Source organism: Perca fluviatilis, chromosome 5 (genome assembly GCF_010015445.1).
Source record: "Perca fluviatilis chromosome 5, GENO_Pfluv_1.0, whole genome shotgun sequence".
In the NCBI taxonomy this organism is placed as follows: domain Eukaryota; kingdom Metazoa; phylum Chordata; class Actinopteri; order Perciformes; family Percidae; genus Perca; species Perca fluviatilis.
In genome coordinates this window covers 28,323,439-28,346,635 of record NC_053116.1, presented here as the reverse complement: position 1 = coordinate 28,346,635, position 23,197 = coordinate 28,323,439, and the positions used below count along the sequence as shown (strand labels likewise).

The following is a 23,197-nucleotide window of genomic DNA, read 5'->3' as shown; positions in this document are numbered from 1 at the left end:
ATATATATATTTCAGATAAATCTATTTAAGTGACTGGTTGTGCAAAATGTGTTACTGCAGGACAGTTAACTTACCAGCATTTTATACTATCTGCACAGCATTTCCAAAATTAAGAACTAACCCAACCATTAAAAAGGTTTGGATTAATAAAGCGCATTTTAAGAAGTTATCCCTGCAAAAATGGTAGTTTAAGCTGTTGATAAATCTGTGTAGCAAATACATTCCAGTCTTTGAAAACTGAGCACCTCGGTCATGTTTTAATTGCTATCATAAACTGGCACACCGCCTTCCTTCCTGATTGTTTGAACCTACGGCGAACCAATTCCCACTGCCTCTGGGGCCTCTTATCCATCTACTCTCATGTCAGAGTGAACGGAGCCAATGTTAGAAAATGAAATTATGGTCGGTTGTCTCATTAAACCTTTCCAACCTTGTGAAGGTGAACCTTGCTTTGTGTCACTTAGTTCTCCAAGCTTGCAACTTTCAGAATCAAGTCTGGTCAAGCCAGGAGATTGGTTTAAAGAAATGCCAATAAACCAGAGCATGTTTCTCCTATCCCAGAATGCTGTGTGGACTGGCAATGCAAGACTAATGTTACCTAACCAAACTAGGTGGGAACATAAACTGCATCCTGTGCAGTAGGGGATTTTTGGCTCAAAAGTTAAACTTCTTAACCTTTATGGGTCAAACTATTCCATATTGAGTTTTTAATATAGTTATGCATCTGGAACACATTCTGAATTATGTTTTACATTTCTCTAGCCAATGAACAAACTGACAAATGTATTTAATTGAATATGCATGTTTATTGTGATATGACTGAAACTTCAGTGTGCTTACATAAGTAAACTCTATGGAAGTGGAGAGGTATCAGGATCTGCAGAAGAACAGGAAACATTCAATTTGGGCAATACAAGCAACTGGTAAGTCACAGCATTGGCTTTTTTATTGTTGCTGTGAGGTTTTTGGAGACCTTTAAGATACTTAGTTACATGTGTAATCCACCTTCAGGTACTTGTAAGTGCCGACACAGGGGTCTCCAAACACAGAGTTGTTCACTGCGATGGTACAGCTGTTTTGCCCATTACAGCTGTGGCTGTAAAGTGACATGAGTGAAAACTAAAAATATGAAGCATATGAAAATCTGCATTATAAAAATGTGGTCATTTTCTTTAAGTTATAAAAGCTCAGCTTGTGTATCAGCAAAGAAATCTCCACAGGCTGCCATAGCAGTCATCATTTTTGCAGATTAAAGTTCCTTCTTCCTGCAGTACAACACACTGAACGGCTACAATGCTTCACTGGTCTGCATGTCCCTAGCCTCGCTTTGCCAGACCATCCACATGCTGCGTAGCGGAGGAGGGTCTGGCTAGCCCACATAGCATTCTGTGATGGGAGAAAAAATATATAAAAGTGCTCTGGTTTATTGGCATTTCTTTAAACCATTCATTAAGGGTGGTGCAAAACTTGCACAGAATCACTGAAATAGTTGAGAGAAAACTCAGATTGGACAGGTAGTCTAGCTAGATGTCTCAATTTGCCCTGCAGAGATCTGAGGAGCAGTTTATAGGCCTTGAATGTCACATGTGAAATGCCTCCCTTCTTTGATCCTTTGTCAATTTCTCTAACTGACCTTGCAAGACTTTCAATTAATTTGGAATTCTGTGCCAATAGTAAATAGTTTCTTGAAGTCTTAATTTGTATTAATATATTTGATTAAAGGTTGTGCAGCTGTACCCGTCAGCAACTTGGGGTGTGGGGCTTGAGCAGGAGATATCTTGAATTTGATTGATAGGCCGTTGGTAAACGCAGGTGGTCTGGTCACTACGTCCATAGTGGGCATCATTCACAGATATAACCTGTCCTTGATCTGGCAAGGAAAAGGTAGTACAATTGGCAAGGTGGGGAATACCACAATGTAGTGAAAATTTAGGCCCGTCTAATTGAAAATGTAATTATGTTTATCACATTGGTCGACCATAAATGCAAAAAAGGAAACCTTACCACACTGGAGTTGTGCAAAAGAGCCCTCACAGGTAACAAGGTGAACTATCAAAGTGAACATGAGGGAATCACATTACACACCACTCTATAAAACCTGAGGCTTCTTTTCTTTATGCAGACATAATGACTCACTTGAATGGATGCAAGTGTATGTGGTGTGTGTAGATGCCATAGCAGGGATCAGAGGTATGAAAAACATTGATGTTTAGTTCACACTCTGGCATCCCATCACACCTGTAGGAAACACATTACAAGCATGTTTTAGCACAAAGCAAAAGCTCACTAAAACTACTAAAAATGTAAATACTGTATCAACTACCAATTAAGTGCAATAGTGTGAAATGTAGACTGCATGAGGTACCATTCGTTTTAATATGCAGTATCACGTCATTGTTCATTCACCTGCATGATGTAGTTTGATGACCTTTAGAAAATACAGTGTCCCTGGAGACATATTCTCAGTTTAATTCAATGTTAACCTCTTCATGAAGAGTAAACAGAATGAAAGGAGATTAGTTGAGATGAAGAGAATCTTCAGTTAGTTTAAATAACCATATGGTCTTTATTTCTATCTGTATGCAAATTATATCTTCACTTCATCTCTGCTGCATACAGCAGCATTACGTAGTAACTAAGGAGAGATCTGCTGTAGTTGGTGAGGTGCATGCTTTCCGGTTATAGGCTAGCTCAAAGTACTAAATTTGAATAATGCATGTATTTTGAAAGCTCAGTGACACTGAATCATTGACCCAATTAGGAAATAGTGTCCCATTTAGAATACATGTAATCATTTAAAAAAAGTATATTATTCTATGATTGTACATGTAATTTGTACCTTTTCTTGAGGACGTCCACTGTGCCTGCTTGAGAGCACTGTCTTAAGGACAGCACTCCCAAAGGTCTTCCCTCAATGCAGTTCACACCGTATCCTTGTCCATACAGTGCTGTCTGCACACTGATCACGCCATCATCTGTTAAACAGCATGGGCGAAATTAACACAAATCACTTTTATCTGTATTTGTATGGCAATCACACATTTGTGATATTGACTGAGCTTAACATTTCTACAGGCTCAGCTGATACCGTTTGTAGAGGGCTAAAGTATTTGGTGTTAACAGTTCATGGTGGAATTAGCGTAGTTTGTGGCTGTAGAGAGATTGCGATGAGAGTCCCTCTGCCACAGTATATATTTTCTGGTTACCAAAGCCCAAAATGTTTAATGCCTCACTGGTTGAGTCAGTTTACAAAGTAGATCCGACCTTACAATCTTATTGTTCAACCAGACATTTAGAAAGTGCTCAAATCAGCACACCCAGGGCAATTTGAGCACACCTGGTGCATCACTTGAAAGACCACTTCACCATCTGTGTTAACCGTTTAAAAAAATAAAAACATATTCATGCAAGTAATTCAGAAACTACAGTGGAACACACAAAAGCTCTCCAAACTAGTATAAAGTGATTCAGATTAAAGTTAAAATTTTCTCCTGTGTCAGTCTGACAAATGCCATGTTAGTATCAAACATGTTCTGCAGAAAACAAAGTTTATCCAAAAAAAATAAATGTTCTGGAGCTATGTAGCTTGTGAGAAATAAGTCCCAATAGTTACTTGGTGACTATGGGGCAAAAGGATTGCTCATAATCTGTAATTACGTTCACTTCTCTCATTGGAATCAATACACTCGAACCTGCCGCTAGTCTCCTAAAGAGGCGTGGCAGAGTCCACGTGACCGATACAGGAAACCAATACATCCATGAAGTTGGGATGTTTCAGCTCCAATACATCCATGGTTCTAACAGTCTGATTTAACATATTTGGCAGTATTTTTTTTCAGTGCAATATTGCTTAAATGTACCACACAGTGGACACAAAGACTTAAGAGTTCAGTCATACCGCAGCTCAGGCGCTGGACATCCCCGCCATCGCTGCCACAGGTGGTAGCCCTCTCTGTGGAGACAACTAAACTAGTAGATATGAAAGAATAAGTTCTCGTGTCTTCAAGACACTGTATGCAGAAAATGAAAGCATCATGATTTACTCATAAGCATTTTCTCATACAATTTACCTGCTGTCATGAGTGAACATGTTGCTGCCAACACTGGAAAAGAAACATAAAGCCTACTGTCAAACTATGCCAGCTAAACCTAAGCAAAACTATATATTCATTGTGCGTTATCCTAAACCCCTGTCCCATGCTAGATGATTAGATGAAAACTAGAACAAAAGTGAAAATGTACCTTTCGACTAGAGGGAAAAGGCTGAGCTCAGTAAAACGTGTCTCACTTGATTTACATTTGTTACAAATAACTCAAGTTGATGAGAACATTTCCACCGCAAATAACCTACCATATTGCACCAAACACAGAAGTTATGTGCGCGAATCAGCCTTTGTTTCGGGAACGTAGCCTATTGGTAACACAGCAAATAGACAATGATGTGCTGTCTTACCCTGACATTCTAACCAGCACCCCAAAACTCCAATCACATAGCCTATAAGCTTTAGCTTCTTCAGCAAGACAACATATCAAACTTCATTCCTAATTGTACTTGAACCAATTAGTGTTGTAGTTGTCCCTTGAAACCTAATGGTTCTTCTTAAACAACTGGAATATTGACTTACACAGTTGATGATAAAGCAGTGAACTTCTCCCCATCGCTGCTTGTGAATGACTGATCCTTTTGGGGATGCTCTTTTTATAGCCAATCATGACATTCACCTGTTTCCAATTAACCTGTTCACCTGTGGAATGTTCCAGACAGGTGCTTTTTGAGCATTCCTCAACTTCCCCAGTCTATTGTTGCCACAGCTCTTTGGAAAGTGTTGCAGACATCACATTCAAAATGAGTGAATATTTGCAAAAAAAACAATAAAGTTGATCAGTTTGAACATTAAATATCTTGTCTCTGTAGTGTATTCAATTGAATATAGATTGAAAAGGATTTGCAAATCATTGTATTCTGTTTTTATTTAAGTTTTACACAACGTCCCAACTTCATCTGGCCTCCACAACTCACTGCAACTTATGACTCTGTGTTCTCTGTTGAGGAAAGGGTTTTAAAAGATCCTCATTAGATAACTGCAGGCTGGAGTCCAGGGAGGAAGGTTTTGGAATAAACCTTTGTGTTTGAAACACAAACTGATTTTTTAAATAAAAGATAACTTGTATACCAAAACACTTTTCTAACAAAGTGTTGTACAAGACATCTGTATAACTTGGTATGCTATTATTACAGTCTATGGTTTGAACACATGAGGGCAGTGTAAGTATGTTGGTTGGACCACAGCTTTAGCCAGATTTGTTTCAACCAATGCCTTGTTAACACATTATAAGGCATCACATACTTATTAAGCCCACATTTAGCCGGGTAGTTGTAATCGGTAAGCCTACGTGATAAAAGGAAAATGCTGAAAAAATAGGATTTAAAGATATTATTGATCTGTTGATCTTGATTATGATAGACATGTCTGACTTATATCATCTAAACCACTGTTGTTGATGTTTTTTATATCTGTGGTTAATGCATTAACAGTGTGCTTTAAGTAAAGTCCTACATGACAAGTGCTACTCAGTGTCACACACCAAATGAAACCTGCAAATCAATGAATCTTCACTGCTGACAGCCCCAACAGAGTTGAATCTTATAATTTTTCGAGTTTATCATCGAAAGAATATCACCTGCTATGTATTTATTACATTTGCTTAAGCCTTTTATAATGTTGTCTTTAAACTTTTGCTTTTTTACAGATACCTGCAGCTTCTGCAGGGAAAAGAAATGTATCCCTGCCTAGTGGATGCAGAGGGACATGTGATCTCATTCCCACCTATTACCAACAGTGAGAAAACCAAGGTGTGTATGTCTGTTTACTTCCTGGTTATCATAATTGTGTCCTCCCATAAGAGAGAATTTCATATTTAATACTGTCATACGATGGAAATGATGTCCACAGAGAACCCAGTAACCCATCAGACATGCCACATTGTCCCACAGTTTTTCTCCGTCTTCTCACTGTATAATAAAAATGATAACATGATCAGCTGATTGTACTTTACAGACCAAGAAGTCTACCAAAGAGTTGTTTTTGGAGGTGACGAGTGCAGCCAGCCTGCAGACCTGTAAAGATGTTATGGACGCTCTGATTGTAGTAAGATTAATTTTTCCTCTCTTTTCTCTGTCAAGAACGAATGAGTCAAGTTAATTACAACTGGGATTTTATTTTCATAGTTTGGGCCATTGCTTCTATTATTATTATTATTATTATTATTATTATTATTATTATTATTATTATTATTATTATTATTATTATTATTATTATTATTATTATAGTTTATGTAGGTAGGGACAGATACAAAAAACATAGATAAGCCTAAACAGTCATCTGATGTATATATCATAGTGTTTTTAGCTGAAGCTTGTTCACGACACTTGTCCCTAGGGCTTTTGGTTAAAAATAAAAATACAAATTAACATTCTTAAAAATAAGAGAGAGATGAAATAAAATGGAATGAAATGAAAAAGGAAAGAAAGTATACAGAAAGAGCACAGTTTTTTTTATGGTGGCTAATGTTAGGATACATTTCAAGTGGTCTGGCAGAGAGTTCCATAATTAGTTCCCCTTTTACTGAAAAGGCAGTTTGGGCAAATGATGGACCTTTGTCATCACTATTCATGTGAAAACTAAAAGACACCACTATGAGTTAGGTGCTCTGTCACTTGTAGATAATATGGATTAATCAATAGTTTTAAGGTAACTTTATGTATTATTTGTGGCTCTAGAGGAAAACTCCGGGAAAGTTCAGTGCTCGGAAAATTTCACATTAATATTTCCTGTGGACAAGTAGCAATATTGGCCTGATGGAGGCTCTAGAAGAAACTTCACATAGAATTAGTATATACTGTAGTAGGGTTTATGGATTTGGGACACATCTTGTGTCTTTACGTTCAATACCTCTCTTTCCCTTTTATTTATTTATCTAAACCTCAGAAACTTCAAGGACTTTCTCATTTCTGAATGAAATGCATCAAAGAAAACCCAGAAACAATCTAAAAAAATGTGTCTTCAGCTTAACACAATCTGTTCAAGTCAATCTCATAAATGCAACAACAAATCACACATTTGAAGTGCATTTCCTGTTTCACCACAGAAAATGGCAGCGTTGAACAAGTTCACCGGAGAATTGGGAGGAGGCGGGGTCATACGGGGAAGGGGAAGGCCCACAAGAGCCGGCGGCCAGCAGCAAGACCTCCAGCCAACTGATCGTTCAGCAGGTCCGCACAGTGGACCAGGACGGCAACCTGAAGGTCGTCTACCCGTCGAAGACCGACCTCTCCAATCCAGTCGTTGCTGTGGACAACCTGAGGGTTACACTCATTCACACGCTCCATGAAGTCATTGTAACAGATTAACATTGTGGGACATTAAGGCTAAGGTTTGACAACATGCAACAAAATTACATCCTTTTACTTCAGGGAGCACAGGAAATGTGAGCCTATGGAATTTCATCTGATTGAACTGTTGCCTTTTGACGAATGTAACATTTCTGATTTATTTACAGCTTTTTGAATCACATGTAATATGTTAATAAATCCTTTGTGTTTTCTTTGGTCAGCCATTGTAGCTACAGCTGCTAATGTTAACCTAGTCTATATTGACGACGTTTCACTTCCGGGATAGTTCAGGTGCTGCCAGAAATTCTGCCGGGTGTCCCTCATTTTGACCGGATGTCAGATTTATGAGGACTATGGTTAACTGCTCCTCAGATCTCTGCAGGGTAAATCCAGACAGCGTGCTAGACTCTGTCCAATCTGAGTTTTCTGTTGCACGACCAAAACAACCTTTGAACATACACGTTCCACCAAAACATGTTCCTTCCCGAGGCTATTTTGCAGCGGCACTGTCCGCCCAAGATGATTGTGATTGGTTTAAAGAAATGCCAATAAACCAGAGCACGTTTTTCTCCTATCCCAGAATGCTGTGTGGATGTGCCAGACGCTTCTCCGCAGCGCTGTGTAGATGTCTGGCAAAGCGAGACTAATGTTACCTAACCAAACGATGTGGGAACATAAACTGCATCCTGTGCAGCAGAGGATTTCTTTGCTCTCAAAAGTTCAACTTCTTAACAACCTTTATGGGTTGAACTACTCCATATTTGGTTTTTTAGTATAGTTCTATAGCTGGAACAGGATTCTGCGGTTAAGTTTTACATTTCTCTAGCCAATGAACAAACTGACAAAAGTATTTAATTGAATGCATGTTTATTGTGATACGACTGAAAATTCAGTATGCTTACATAGGTAAACTCTATGGAAGCGGAGAACTCCCAGGATCTGCAAAAGAACAGGAAATATTCAATTCAGATAATTTAAGCAACTTGTAAATCAACGCATTTTTATCGTCGCTGTGAGTTTTTTGTGTGCCTGTCCCAGAGTGAACAGCCAAATGGACCTTTAAGATACTTACAATCACATATGTAAGCCACCTCCAGATACTTGTAGGTGCCGACGCAGGGGTCTCCAAACACAGAGTTGCGTGCTGCGATGGTACAGCTGTTTTTTCCATTACAGCTGTGGATGCAAAGTGACAAATGAGTGAAAACAGGCTTTGAATAATATGGAGCATATAAAATCTGAACTGCGTAATTAAGGTGGTAATTTTCTTTATATGTTACAAAATCTCAGCCTGTCTATCAGCAAAGAAAATCGCCATGAACACATGACTACAGACTTTGTCATAGCGGTCATCATTTTTGCAGATTGCAGTTCCTTCTTGCTGCAGTACACAACACACTGAACTGAGCTTCTCCAACCCAACACCAACTCCAGATTTTTTTAGGCCTTGAATGATTTGTGCATGTGAAATGCCTCCTTTTTTATCCCTTCTTTTGTCAATTTTACTTTCTAACTTACTGAGGTAATCTAGCAAGAATTCCAATTAATTTGGACTTTGTCTATCGTATCGAGACTATCTCTCCACCGTTACATATTCCATATGTACGGGGATGTTCGCCCTGTGGTCCGGTACGTGGATACTTCCTTTAAGACACACCGGCTTGCCCGGCCACGCCCTGTAAAGCACCTGTGCTGATGTGGAATCACTGATAGTTTGATCGGAACCGTCTCCGAGCGGCTGGAGAGATAGTCTCTTCACTCAGAGAACAGAACAGAACCAAGGTTACAACGTAACCGATCGATCGGTGCCAATAGGAAATAGTTCCTTTAATTTTTTATCAATATATTCAGTAAAGGTTGTGCAACTGTACCTGTCAGCAACTTTGCGTGTGGGGCTTGAGCAGTAGATATTTTGAACTTGATTGGGAGGCCGTTGGTAAATGCAGGTGGTCTGGTCACGACGTCCATAGTCGGCTACATACACAAATATAACCTGTCCTTGATCTGTCAAACAAAAGGAAGAACAATTGGTACAATTGGCAAGGTGTAGAAGACAACAATGTAGTGAATATTTAGCGGTCTGATGCACTGAAAATGTAATTATGTTTGTCACATCAATCCACCATGAATGCAAAAAATAAAAATAAATATTACCACACTGGAGTTGCGCCAAAGAGCCCTCACAGGCATCAAGGTGAACTGTCAAAGTAACATGAAGGAATCACATTACTCTATAAAACCTGCAGCTTCTTTTCTTTATGCAGACATGTGACAATGTGACTCACTTGCTGGGATGCAGGTGTAGGTGGTTTCCAGGTATTTGTAGGTGCCAGAGCAGGGATCAGAGGTATAAAATACGTTGATGTTTACTTCACACTCCCTCTTGCCATCACACCTGTAAACGCATTACAAGCATGTTTTTAGCACAACATTTAACTTTTAACACACTTTCCTGTTATAGGCTAGCTCATCAATGTACTACATTTGATTAATTTCATGTAGATGATTTGAATGATGCATGTATATTAGTAGTAGTAGTATATTATTCTTTACAATTATGATTGTACATGTAATGTGTACCTTTTCTTGACGACGTCCACTGTGCCAGCTTGAGAGCAGTTTGTATTAGCGAGCTGTGCCGGAGGTCTTCCCTCACTGCAGGTCACAGCGTCTGCACGTCCATACAGTGCTGTCTGCACACTGATCACTCCGTCATCTGTTACACAGCAAGGGAGAAATTAAGAAACAAGACAAGTTGTATAATGGCTTCAACAACTTCATTATATTTGTATGGCAATAACATATTTTTATCTTTCATATTGACTGAGCCTAAAATGTCTGATACTGATAGCTGATACTGTTTGTAGTAGGCTAAAGTATTTGGTGTTTCTCTCTGCCACAGTATATTTTCTGGTTACTAAAGCCCAAAATGTTTTTAATGCCTCAATACTGGTTGCATCAGTTTATTAAGGCCGTCAAACCTAAATGTACCACTCACAGTGGACACAAAGACTTAAGAGAGTTCAGTCATACCGCAGCTCAGGCGCTGGACATTCCCATCGCTGCCACAGGTGATAGCTTTCTCTGTGGAGACAACTAAAATAACAGATATAAAAGAATAAGTTAAAGTGTGTTTAAGCCACATACTGTATGCAGAAAATAAATGCAAGCATCATTATTATCATTCACTCAGATAAGTTACCTGCTGACATGAGCGAACATGTTGCTGCCAGCACTGGGAAAAAAAACATCACTGTCAAACTGTGCCAGTCAAACATAAGCAAAAGTTACAAAGTCTCTCTCTAAAAAATATTCTTTTTTATTGTGCTTTATCCTAAACCCCTGTTCCATGCACATTTGTCACAAATAGCTCAAATCGATGGGAAGAAAATTTCCACCGCAAATAACCTACCATATTCAAGGGTGAAATGTAACGAAGTATATTTACTCAAGTGCTGTAGGCCCAGTGGTGTAGTCTAATAGTGGGTATACTGTCGCACTTTTTTTTTTCCTGGCTCAGAATGGGCCTTTGTGTGGTGAAGGGAGGATACTGGCGTTAGTGTAGGCAGAGCATTTGGGCCCGGTTGCTACGCACACACTACCCACTGTGCTCAGTGAGGAGCGGGTCAATGAAAGATGAGAATAGTCTCTCTGCATGTTCTATTTATTTTATTTATTTCAGGACAATGCACATTCAATGAACATGTACAGCAGTACACGTAAAAGTGCCAGATTGTAGCCCAGGGGCTAATTTCCATCTGTAGTACATTAGGCAGGTTGAAGTTACAATAAAAAGGAGAAAAGATATACAGTAGTAACATTTGCTATATAAAACAGGGAGAAACAGGAAGAAAGAAAAAGAAAAACAGGACAATTCATTAGTAAGTGTTAAAACGGAGACACAATTCATTCTACTGTGCTAATACGATTCTGCAGTGGTAGTTTAGTTTGCTGTCACATTACTCAACCCCGTATTTGTGAATACAAATATCTGAATTGAAAGTTCTGTCACAAAACTATGTTGTTGCGTATCATTGCACAATTTTAAGTGTGTATATGGAAATCCTGGACATTTCTTAGTGGGTATACTGCATATACCTGTGTATCACGTAGACTACACCACTGTATAGGCCCAGTTAAGTACAAATTTGAGGTACTTGCACTTTACTTGAGTCTTTTTTTTTCATACCACTTTCTATTTCTACTCCACTACATTTCAGAGAGAAATATTGTACTCAACTATATTAATCTGGCAGTTTTAGTTACTAGTTACTTTACAAATTAAGATTTATGCACACAAAACATATGTAGTTCATAAAATACGATGTTATATTATAAATTAAACTACCCAACAATTCATAGGCCTTCAAGTAGTCCTACAGCTGAAATGATTAGCTATTAGCTGTTATTAAACACTTAGTTGATTGACACAACTGTTTTGATCGTTTGCAGTTTCTAAAATGTGAGGATTTTAGTACTTTTACTTCATAGGATCTGAATACTTCTTCCACCACTGACCATTTGTTGTTTGGCCTCTTTGTCTCGGGGACGTAGCCTATTGGTATGGTATTATGGCAAATAGACAAGGATGTAGCCTACTGTCTTACCCTACCCACCACCCTGAAACTCCAATCACATAGCCTATATCAAAGCTTTAGCTTCTTCAGCAAGACAGCAGAAATCAAACGTAATTCCTATTTTTACATGAACACCCATATAATGAGTTCTAGTTGTCAGTTGCAGGCTACTTACACAGTGTGGTGCTGAGTCTGAAGCAGAGCATGGTTTTAGAAGATCTGGTCTGAGGTGAACAGTAAGACAGATGCTGGCTGGAAGAAACACACCTGTAGGCTGTTATGCTGGATCAAGAACTGCCTTTGCCTTATATAGGCCTACAATACAATAGCTTGATCTTGCACAATTGGTTTATCAGTATGCCGACTCACATTACGGAAATATCATGAGGTGGGACCATGGGTGCGACATGCAAAAATCCCAGAACAAATTATATGACAGCATTGCAAAACTCATCAGAAGGGTATACAAAGTCCATTACTTGTGATGATGTTGCAATCATCCACCTGTTCAGGTTTTTCTATAACAAATACATCAATCCTCTCTCTCTCATTTCTCACATTTTCTTGAAGGAGAGCTCCTTGTTTTGATATATGGACTGAGGAGTTTAGTCACATTTTTTTAAGCTCATGTGCTTGTGTGACTAAATAGTCTTCCTAATGTATGACACTACGCTCATCACAGCAATGTATGACAGTTCTCAGTGTGTTCATCTTTTAGACTTGCAGTAACAGGTGCTCCCAGTTGGTTTTATTTACAGTAACTTCTTTGAGGTTCCTGTAAACTTACATTTTTTCAGTGGACTTCCTGGAACACTGTAAACAGTAATTGTGTGCAGTTGTGTGAATGTGATAAGGGCGTTCCTGCAAAAGAGAGGCTGCCTCTCAGTGAACCTTCCCTGAATAAATAATGTTTTTTTTTTTAAAAAGCCCCTATTGTTATTTTTTTTGTGTCTGGACTTCATGGAAGATCCATATAACACTTGGGGTCACTGTAGTGGAGCTTCGCTTGTGCATATTTCTTTAGATTCTTGTTAAATAATAAAAAGCAAAAAATAATACAATCTGATCACAAACTGACAAGACACATGCTGCTGATTAAATGTATTTTATTTAATACATGTTTATTGTGATCTTATTGTAATTTCAGTAGGCTACATTTAGCCTACTCTGGAGTGATGGAAGGATCTGCAAACAAACATAAATTATATTTCAGATAAATCTATTTAAGTGACTGGTTGTGCAAAATGTGTTACTGAAGGATGGTTAAATGAACAGCATTTTACATTTTATCAGCACAGCACAATATTTTCTAAAATCAAGAACCAATCTATCCCCAAACCTATGCATTAATAGAGCATAAAAAACATAATTTGTTTTTATCGTCGCTAAGATAGTTGTTTAAGCAGTTGATATATCTCTGTGTTGTAAATGTTACATTCTATTCTGTGAAAATGTGTTTTAATTGCTATCATAAACTGGTATCATAAATTGGCACACTGTTTTCCTTCCTTATGATTTATCTGCGTTAACCTCTCAGTATATGTGCGCCTGCTCTACCACTGAATCAACCCGGGCACACCAATCCTCCTTTTCTCTGGTGAACTTTTCTTATCTATCTAGACTCTCACGTCATCAGAGTAAATGCAGCGAATGTTAGAAGATAAAAATAACGGTGTTTTCCATAGCTTTGTAGAAGACTTAGGTGTGCGTATTTGGTGTGTATTTGACAGGGGTTTAGGTGTCCTTCCTCAAGAAAATGTTATGTTTTTCGGTAAAAAAAAGAAAACAAAAAAGAAGAAGCTATTTCACCACCTCTTTGTAGTCATGTTGTGTCCCTTTGTACTTGGTTGGTGTCCTTTTTGTGTAGTTTCTGCGTCTCTTTTTCACATCATAACCCTTATTACAACCATATCTGTGTCTAAAATGTTGGAAAATCTAGGGCAGATCACAAATGAATAACACTCAAAAAGTGAGTCTAACTACAAAAAGTCTTTCATTCGGGATAGGTGCGGCCCAAAACGGCTCGGGTGCTGCACCTAAACCTTATAATAGCAGGGAAAACCCTGAATAGCCTATTCTTGTGTGTCTCATTAAACCTTTAGAACATTGTATAACTGAACCCTGCTTTGTGTCACTTTTGTTCTCCAAGCTCGTAACTGCTTTAAGAACAAACTCAGAGTTCAAGCCAGTAGATGATACCACTAAAACAATTGTGATTGGATTGTTTCATAACACTCTGTTTCCCACCCCATACTGTATTCCACATCATGTTTTCATCTGCACATTTGGACCACAGACTTCAGTAGTGAAATTATGCAAACTGGCCTTCCAACTACTTACATCCACATATGTAAGCCACCTCCAGGTACTTGAAAGTGCCGTAACAGGGGTCTCCAAATACTGAGTTGCTTGCTTTGATAATACAGCTGTTTTTCCCATCGCAGCTGTGGAGGCAGAGTGACATGTGCATGAATACAGGCTGGAATGTGCGCTGGAGCCTAAAAAAGTGAATGGCATCACAAATTTGCAGCTATCACTGTACTGCAGTTATAAAGTTAAATATACCATGATTTTGACAGCTTTCAACATGAAGTACAAGTTGACAAAGACAACTGCACCTGTCAGAAACTGTGCTTGCGGGATGTGAGCAGTCAGTTTTTTGGATCTCAGAAGCAGGCCGTTTGTAGGTGCATGTGCTCTGGTCGCGGCGTCCATAATCAGCACCATAGACAGATATAATCTGCCCTTCATCTGGCAAGAAGAGGAGGAGGAGTTGGAAGCAAATACAAAAAATTAGCTTTGAGAGGCAGGTGACCAGAAAATACAAGAGAGCTCATGTTTGTAATTTTAATCCACCATACACACACGAAGATAAAGTGATCTTACCACACTGCAGGTATGCCAAAGAGTGCTCACATGTCACATGGTGAACTGTCAAAATAACAGGAATCACATTAAACATAATTATTAGAAGAAGAAAAAGAAGAAGAAGAAGAAGAAGAAGAAGAAGAAGAAGAAGAAGAAGAAGCAGCAGAAGAAGAAGAAGACACTATAGACACGAGGGGGAAATTTAATTAGTAGTATAATAATAATAGTTATTTTTACATACATACACACACACACACACACACGCACACACAGGCAGGAAATACACGCACACAAACAGGACCATGCGATAATGGAGATCTTTCAGAGCGAGGGGGCTGCCCATGGACAGGTGCCATGAGCAGTTAGGAGTTCGATGCCTTGCTCAAGGCACCCCAGCAGTGCCCATGAGGCGAACTGGCACCTCTCCAGCTACTAGTCCACATTCCACATTCTGTACCTTCTGGTTCCAAAGTCATGTCCCCACGGACTGAGCTACCGCAAAAGTCACACACCTTCTTGTGATCTTCTTCGATTCAGATCACACTACTAAAAACAGAAATATAGTCCACTGATGACTTACAGACTGGAAACACAATACCTCCTGTTTAAATTACTAGCACTCAAAACTTAAACATTTAAATCCCTAGTGAAAATAAGTAAAGGAAAATATCAATGTCCCATCAATGCAACAAGCCATGTATATACGAACATACTTTATATGTCCTGTATAGTTAAAAACCTTTGGACATCCTGGCAACAAAATCAGCCTGTAAATAAAGCAAGTGAAAACCAAGCAAAATTAGGCTTTTTTCTTTTTGCAGTTTTGCTTTAATGTAAGGCAGACATGTGACTGACTTGCTGGGAGGCAGGTGTACTTGGTCTGTAGATATTTAAAAGTGTCTTGGCAGGGATCACGTGTTCCTAAGACATCCAGGCTTACTTCACACACCTTTTTTCCATCACACCTGCAGGGAGAACATAAAGAGCATGATTCAAGCTGAATCACAATGAAACACAGTGCTGGGACTTGGGCCAATGTGAGGGGTAAGGCAAGGCAGCTTTAGCAACAAGGCAATTCAAAATGCTTTACATAAAACACTGAAGAGCAGTTAGAAACAAAACATTTGTTGAAGAGAAAAACAGATAAAACAGACTGCAATACAGTAAAAGTTACAGTGCAGTGTAAGAAATGAATAATTACTTAAAAAGGCGGCATCAAAAAGGAAAGTCTTGAGCCTTGATTTAAAAGAACAGAGTTGCAGCAGACCTGCATTTCGAGAGAATAAGAGATTATTTCCTTCCTAATCCTCGAAGGAATTAGTCACTGTAAGACAGAGATGTTCACAAGTCATTTTTTGGAAGTCCAAGTCGAGTCTCAAGTCTTTGAGGGGCAAGTTCAAGTCAAGTCTCAAGTCTTTTGCCACGAGTCCAAGTCAAGTCTCAAGTCTCTGGCCATCTGATCTGTCCTTAACACTGTATTGCTACATGTTATGAATTCAAAGCATGCCTGTAGCTACCATCCATACAGTACAGTATCAAAATCAGTTGTAGGATAACTTTATGGGGTCTACTTAACACATCCCTCTAGCCCTTGGACCTGGTGAAATATTAACCTAAGTCTGTCACATCGATGGATACAACTATGAAGATACAATTTGCGTGTTCCCAGCATTAGCACAACACTGCGATGGTTAGCTTGTTACCTGTGACTATATATGCTAAATGTTACGTCTCTCACTCAAAAAAATGTCTAATGTCGAAGTGGAAATCAAGAGAGTAGTGGCAGCGCCACACCAGTTACAGAACAACATGCATCTCAGTGGCAGTCCAAATTACGCACAATAAGCAGTTTGAACTCACTGATACAATGCCATTTATTTTCTAAGTGTTAGTACGCTCAGTGAAACTGAGTCCAGCGCGAAGGAGATCCGACTCAGAGGAGGAGAGGTTAGTGAGGCCAGCGTCTCCACGGCAGGTGACAGTGTGCACGGATCCGCTGCGCCACGCATGGATGAAATAATGAAATAGTAAATAGGACTACAGTAACAGAAATATGTGCAAAATTAAGACCGTCAAGATGGCCCAGTGTTTGGTGGACCGGGTACAGCTTGTTCAGTTAATAGCCTAAATCATCCACGGGATCAATTATGCATCACATGAGTTTGCCCCCCCGACACAGCGTGTTCCTGGGGAGATGGATCCGTGAGTCCCGCCTCCTGTGTGCCATGGATGTCTGAGCCTCAGCAACTACTAACTATAAAGATACAATTGGCCTGTTCCCAGCATTAGCACAACACTTTGTGATGGTTAGCTTGTTACCTGTGACGATATATGCTAAATGTAACGTGTCTTTCACATTAGCAAGTGACTGACCTATCTGGGTGTGTTTTGAGATGCCTGATGAAGTCCAACGTTGTTGATCCGGCATCATTTATCTTTAGCCACACACCTTGCATGTAGCTGTTCGGTTACTGCCACTGTTTACGAAGTTATTGAAAGCAAAACTAATGACAAAAGGTGTGCCATCGGCAATGCATTTTTTTTATATGTGAGTGCGCGCACATAAGGCATATGCGTTACATTGCACATTATGGCAAAGGGCAGGGGACATGCAGCTCGTCATACGTTTCCCCAACATCTATGCGCCAATAAAAGAAAATAGAAATACATGAATACATTTAGATTTAAAAAGCAAGAATTGCATGAAAACAGGTTGTTCACGAGTCTCGAAGCTTAAGTCCGAGTCAAGTCTGAAGTCTTTTGGGTCGAGTCCCAGTCAAGTGAAGTCAGCTGTTAGTGCGACTTAAGTGCGACTCGAGTCCCCATCTCTGCTGTAGGACGCATAAGGAAACTGAAGAATACACTCGATACTAAAGCACAGAGGATCTGGTGTGCCTGTTTCTGTCTAGCACTGAATATGGAAGTAATTGATGGCACTGCATATGCTTGTAATATTAATTGTAATACACATGTTCGTACTATTGTTCTTGTTGTCTGGTTGTATGTTTTCGTTTACTTTTTGAATAGAAGTCTCTCAGTAGCTGCATTTAGAATACATGTAATGATAAAAAACAGTATATTATTATTCTATGATACCTTTTCTTGAGGATGTCCACTGTGCCCTCTAGAGAGCACTCTGTATTGGCAAGCTGTTCCTGAGGTTTTCCTTCACCGCAGGTCACACTGTCTGCACGTCCATACAGTGCTTCCTGCACACTGATCACTCCGCCATCTGTGAAACAGCAAAGAGGGAGAAATTAGAAAATTAGTCAAATTAATTTTACTGTTTTTTCTACTTGCAGAGATTACTTAAAGGTCCAATATGTAATATTTGTACTGTAATAAATCCAAAAATGACACCAATGCCTCATCAGATATTAATCAGTTTTGATTACGATGCCAACTAATCAACTCATTCTGTTCATCCCGTGACATGCATATCAAAATGTTTTTCTTCCACCTAAACGTTTTTAATACCTTTACTCTCAGATTAGTCAAATGATTATAATAAAAAAATAAAAATAAAAAAAGTAATGATCAAACCAGCTCTTTAGTGCTGCCAAAATATGCACTGTTGGGGACAGAAAGTCTTAGGAAAGAGAGGCATACCACAGCTCAGGCGATGGACAGTGTTGACTTCACAGGTGGTAACTGTCTGTGTGGCAACACCTAAAAACATATGGAAGTATTAGTTTAACACAAAGGCATATACTGTACGAACAAATTTATTCAAGCACCCAGAGATATTTACCTGGACTTAGAAGCACATAGGTTGCTGCCAGCACTGAAAAAAAAGAAACATTAAATGGACCGTACATATTTATTTACTTCGTCTTAATGAGTCAGCCTAAACAGATTTATTAAGATTAAGATTTAACTAAGACTTTTTTGTTATTATGGTCATCAGTATACTCACAAAGTGTGGTGCTGAGGCCAAGCATGGTTAAGCAGGACCCAGTGGTAGGTACCCAGTGAGAATAATGGTGGATACAGAAACACTCAGACACACAGTATTTATTCATTTGGATCTAGGGCCGTCTATGTCTATTGTGCAAAACAAACCTGAAGCTGACTCCAGTGGCTCCTATTCAGCTGGCTGAAATTTCTAAAATGAGAATACCATGATAATCCCATGAGGGACGACAGACATCCAGTCTCAGAGCAAGAGGCCGATCACTTTAGTGAACCAGGCAAAGCACACAGACATGCCAGCAGGGAAACTGAGCTGATGAGAGGTGGAGCAGTTGGATAACGGCTATTCCTACTTTTTCTTAGCTATGGCAAAATAAGAAATAAAAACATTTGGAACAACATTAATGCAACTAAATACATTGAATACTTTATTGTAATGATTGCCATATTCTGGTTATACTTGTGGAACTGACAAAGCTAAAAGTGGGTAGAGCAGGCGCACATATACTGAGAGGTTTATGCCTTCGCAGAGGTCCAGGGTTTGAATCCGACATGTGATGATTTACTGCATGTCTTCCCCCCCCCCCCTCTCTCCCCTTTCTCACCTAGCTGTCCTATCAAATAAATGCGTAAAAGCCCAAAAATGTATCTTAAAAAAATAAATAAAAAAGTGTATCAGAGAACAAGCCTGTCTCCTAAAAATACACATCAAACTAAATGGCTTGCCTGGTATGTTTTTGAAGAAATGTGTGTGGATAATGGCAACCCTTTTTTCCAGTTCCTTGACACTAGGAACGGACTGACAATCTGTGCGTTCGGAAAAGTCCAGAACAGCCGTCCATCCGACGGCCGTTAGCACAAAAAATGTCTAAAAGTTATATTAACAGCCAACAGCAGAGGGCACTAATACGATCACTTATATGCTACGTGTAAAAAAAAATAAAAAAATAAAACGCTATAGAAAACGTAAGGAAAAAGGTGGATGGGAAAATTTCAAAGAAAAGAGGGCCAAGTCTCTCGAGACTGATCAAGCTCACAGAGCGAGCAGCAGCAGTAATGTTATAGTCCTTGACGACCAAAGCGGCACTGCATCACTTAGCCAGAGTGTAGAGGACCAAGTGGAAACTGAGCCTGAGCATCCACAGCCTGGTCATGATGAGGGACAGACTTAATTCAGAGTTAATTTCACATCAGCAAGAGGTGCTGGTAAGTGCCAGGAGCAGGACACATTATAATAGGCTGCCTTTATTCCTATCTTTGCGAATTGCATAGTCAGCTATCAACATGGGTGTGTGCATCATGATTATGAAAATGATCGTGCCTTTAGTGCTGTCAAACTTAACTGAGGCTGAGGCTTCATTAATAAACACAACCCCAATTATCATCATTGGTTTTGAGATGTTACTTGGTGTGAATACCTTGTCTGATAGGCTCAGGGACGGAGTGGGGCTAAAAATAGATAGATTTGTTCAGCTGTTGGAAAGAAAAGAAGGGGCGTAGTTTGACAAACAGGACTGAATAACTAACTTAAGTTGTTTCTCAAAGTTATCTAAGTTCTGATGAAAAAATTCAAACGTCTGATTTGGTCAAGAGCTTTCTTGTGATTTACAGTAACTGCAGAAAACTATGAGACACCCAGGCACTAATATCCTTAAGAAAAGTATTTAAAATAGTCAAATTTGACAGTTCTCGAGATATCACAAACACAAAAAGCTGGACATCGATATAGCAATGTTAAGAGATGCAGCCAAACTGACAGATAACGTACCCTAAAGAAGAATGAAAGAATTGGTGATTAGGTAAATAGGACCATTCAATATCCAAATATGTTTCCTCATAATTCCTTATAAAATAGTATGAGCTAGTGTACTGTAGGCTATCATACTATATTATTGTATTAGCATCAGTGCTTAAATCTACAAGACGGTGACCTGGTATTTTCCTGTCTATATATATTGCCTTTTTATGGAGTATGTCATCATTGATACTTGGTTTTAGAGAAAGATGGGTGATTCAGTGGGACTTAAATATCCAACGCAGGCTGGCAAGCATTATTTAAACAAATGTTTGTCCGTCTTACATTTTAAAGCTAAACTATAACACAAAATAAAATAAAGCACATTTACGATCTGAGTTAAGATCAACCAAATATAATGAGCCTGATCGTAGTAGAGAAAAAGTCCAGAGAAAAAGTCATGTGCAGGACTTGTTTTGAAAAACGTGAGGCTAGTGGGAGTAGGAAAAGCAACTTCAGGAAAACATAAATCACAATGTTTTTTTTATGACTCAAGACAACTGGCAAAAATACTATCCAAAATGGGAATAAAATGTGGCCACCTACAGTTGCAGTCAACAATGTTCTGTTGGTGGCGCCTTCATGTCTGGTAGCAAGATGTGAGAAACTGGGATTCAATGGTTTGTCAAATAAGGATCTAGGAATAACCTGATAGGGGCAGACATGGGAAATCAAGGTTGTCTAGAGTTTCATGGACTAAAAAAAAAACAATATGGATTTTTTTCCTAGCCACGACAGCGATGTGTTTTCAGCTTTTGAGTGTGTATGTGTGTGTGTGTGTGTGTGTGTGTGTGTGTGTGTGTGTGTGTGTGTGTGTGTGTGTGTCATCATTGCACAATGTGGTCCTAGAGACACCTACTGTAGCACAAAATACCACAGAGGCAGTTTTGAGTACTTTGCCTGGTGTTAATATGTCATCCCAAGATGATCTTTAATTCTAGTTTGGAAAGAAACACAACCACTGCAGCTGAAGGCCCTATCTGAGACAATGTTTTCGTGAAAATATAGGGAGGGTAAGGGAGAAAAGTTAGGAAAAATAGCTTCCTTCCAAACAGAGTAGGATGTCAAACAGAACAACAAAGATCATAAACAAGGAAGAAGAGAAAACACCAAAGTGATAACCCAAAGATGAAGGCAGAACCACATTTCATTTGTATGGCTTTTAGTAATCAGAAGGAAGCCACATGGGACAGGGGCATAAAGTGGAGGGGCCCCTTTGCCTACTTTCAACCCACCAGGATCCTGTCTCCAGGATCACAGTTTGCCATGATGACACACACGCACACGCAATTTGACAAGGTGAAAACAATACCAGCATTGCTGTCTTGTCTGGTAAACAAATGTTTAAAAAGACAAATTAAATGGGACCATTTCTATCTTTTTTAAAAGAGACCCCTGGTGGCAGTTGGTAGAAATAACAGACTCAGAGAAAGTACCTGTGAGATCTCAAGTCTTCTGTGAGTCACAAACACCATCTACTGGTGTTTGGAGTTTAGTGTCTAGTCAGATGACTCACTCAATCACTGGCCAACTCTGTGCATTAAAGGGAGTGTAGCACAGTGTGTGTGTGTGTGTGTTGCCAGCTGGAGCTGAACTAAACAGCTGTAGAAAACAGCTGTAGCAATGAGCAGCAGATCAGCCAAATAATATGAAATGCTTAAGCTTCAGTGGGGGTCGACTACCTTGGAGTCAAACATATTTAGTTATGGTATTGGGGGAAAAGTACACTCTTATTGGAAATAATCAGATTTGTTTTGTTAAGTTTAGTCTGGTTATCACTGTCGTATAATCAATTATAATCAAGAAATCAGACAAATGTAACATCACTATGTAATCACACTGTGGGATACAGATTTACAGGTCCCGCACATATTCACTTTTTATTGTAGTTATGTAAGTTAAACAAGATTCACTAACATGCAAGTGTCAGGATGGCTGTTTATTCAATACACATTGTGGTCATGTTGCAATTTAGTGTGTCATGTTTAAAGCACAAATCAGGCCCAACTGACTTACTCTCTGTGTAAGAGAGACAGGAAGTGCAGGTTAAAAGCTACCCTTAGTTTAAACAATGATGAAGTTAGGGAGATGTGAGTGAGCAAAAGCAGGAAAGTTAGAATAGACAATGTGCATCCTATCAGTGAGAGGAGTCTTCATTTTGAGACAAATCTGAAACAGGCATATTGTGAATAGTGAATTTTTAAACTTTTATGTATACATACAATCTCTTGATGCTGTATAAAAAGATAGTCATATGAAATTTTAGGGCTGGGCGATATGGAAAAAATCAAATATCACGATATTTTTGACCAAATACCTCCATATCGATAACGCAATGATATTGTAGTGTTGACTATTGGTGCTTCCACAAAATATTTACAAAATGAGATTTTTGATAAATAATCATCAGTAATGTGGATATAATGACTAAGTGGGTAAAGGCAAATAACAGAACAGTTACAACAGTCTGGTAAGCTCAGAAAATGACATAACTTTACTGTAATGCAGCCTTTAAAACCAGGAAAAGATAACACATATGCCATATTACGATATCCAAAATCTAAGATGATATCTAGTCTCATATCACGATATCGATATAATATCGATATATTTCCCAGCTCTATGAAATTTAAATTCAGTTGTCTATACTCA

The 23,197-nt window shown here is 39.0% G+C and overlaps 1 pseudogene; it reads right to left on the bottom strand.

Moving 5' to 3' along the window:
* Window positions 1–786: 786 nt before the first annotated feature.
* Window positions 787–18,868, bottom strand: LOC120559024 (annotated as a pseudogene).
* Between the last annotated feature and the right edge of the window lie 4,329 nt (window positions 18,869–23,197).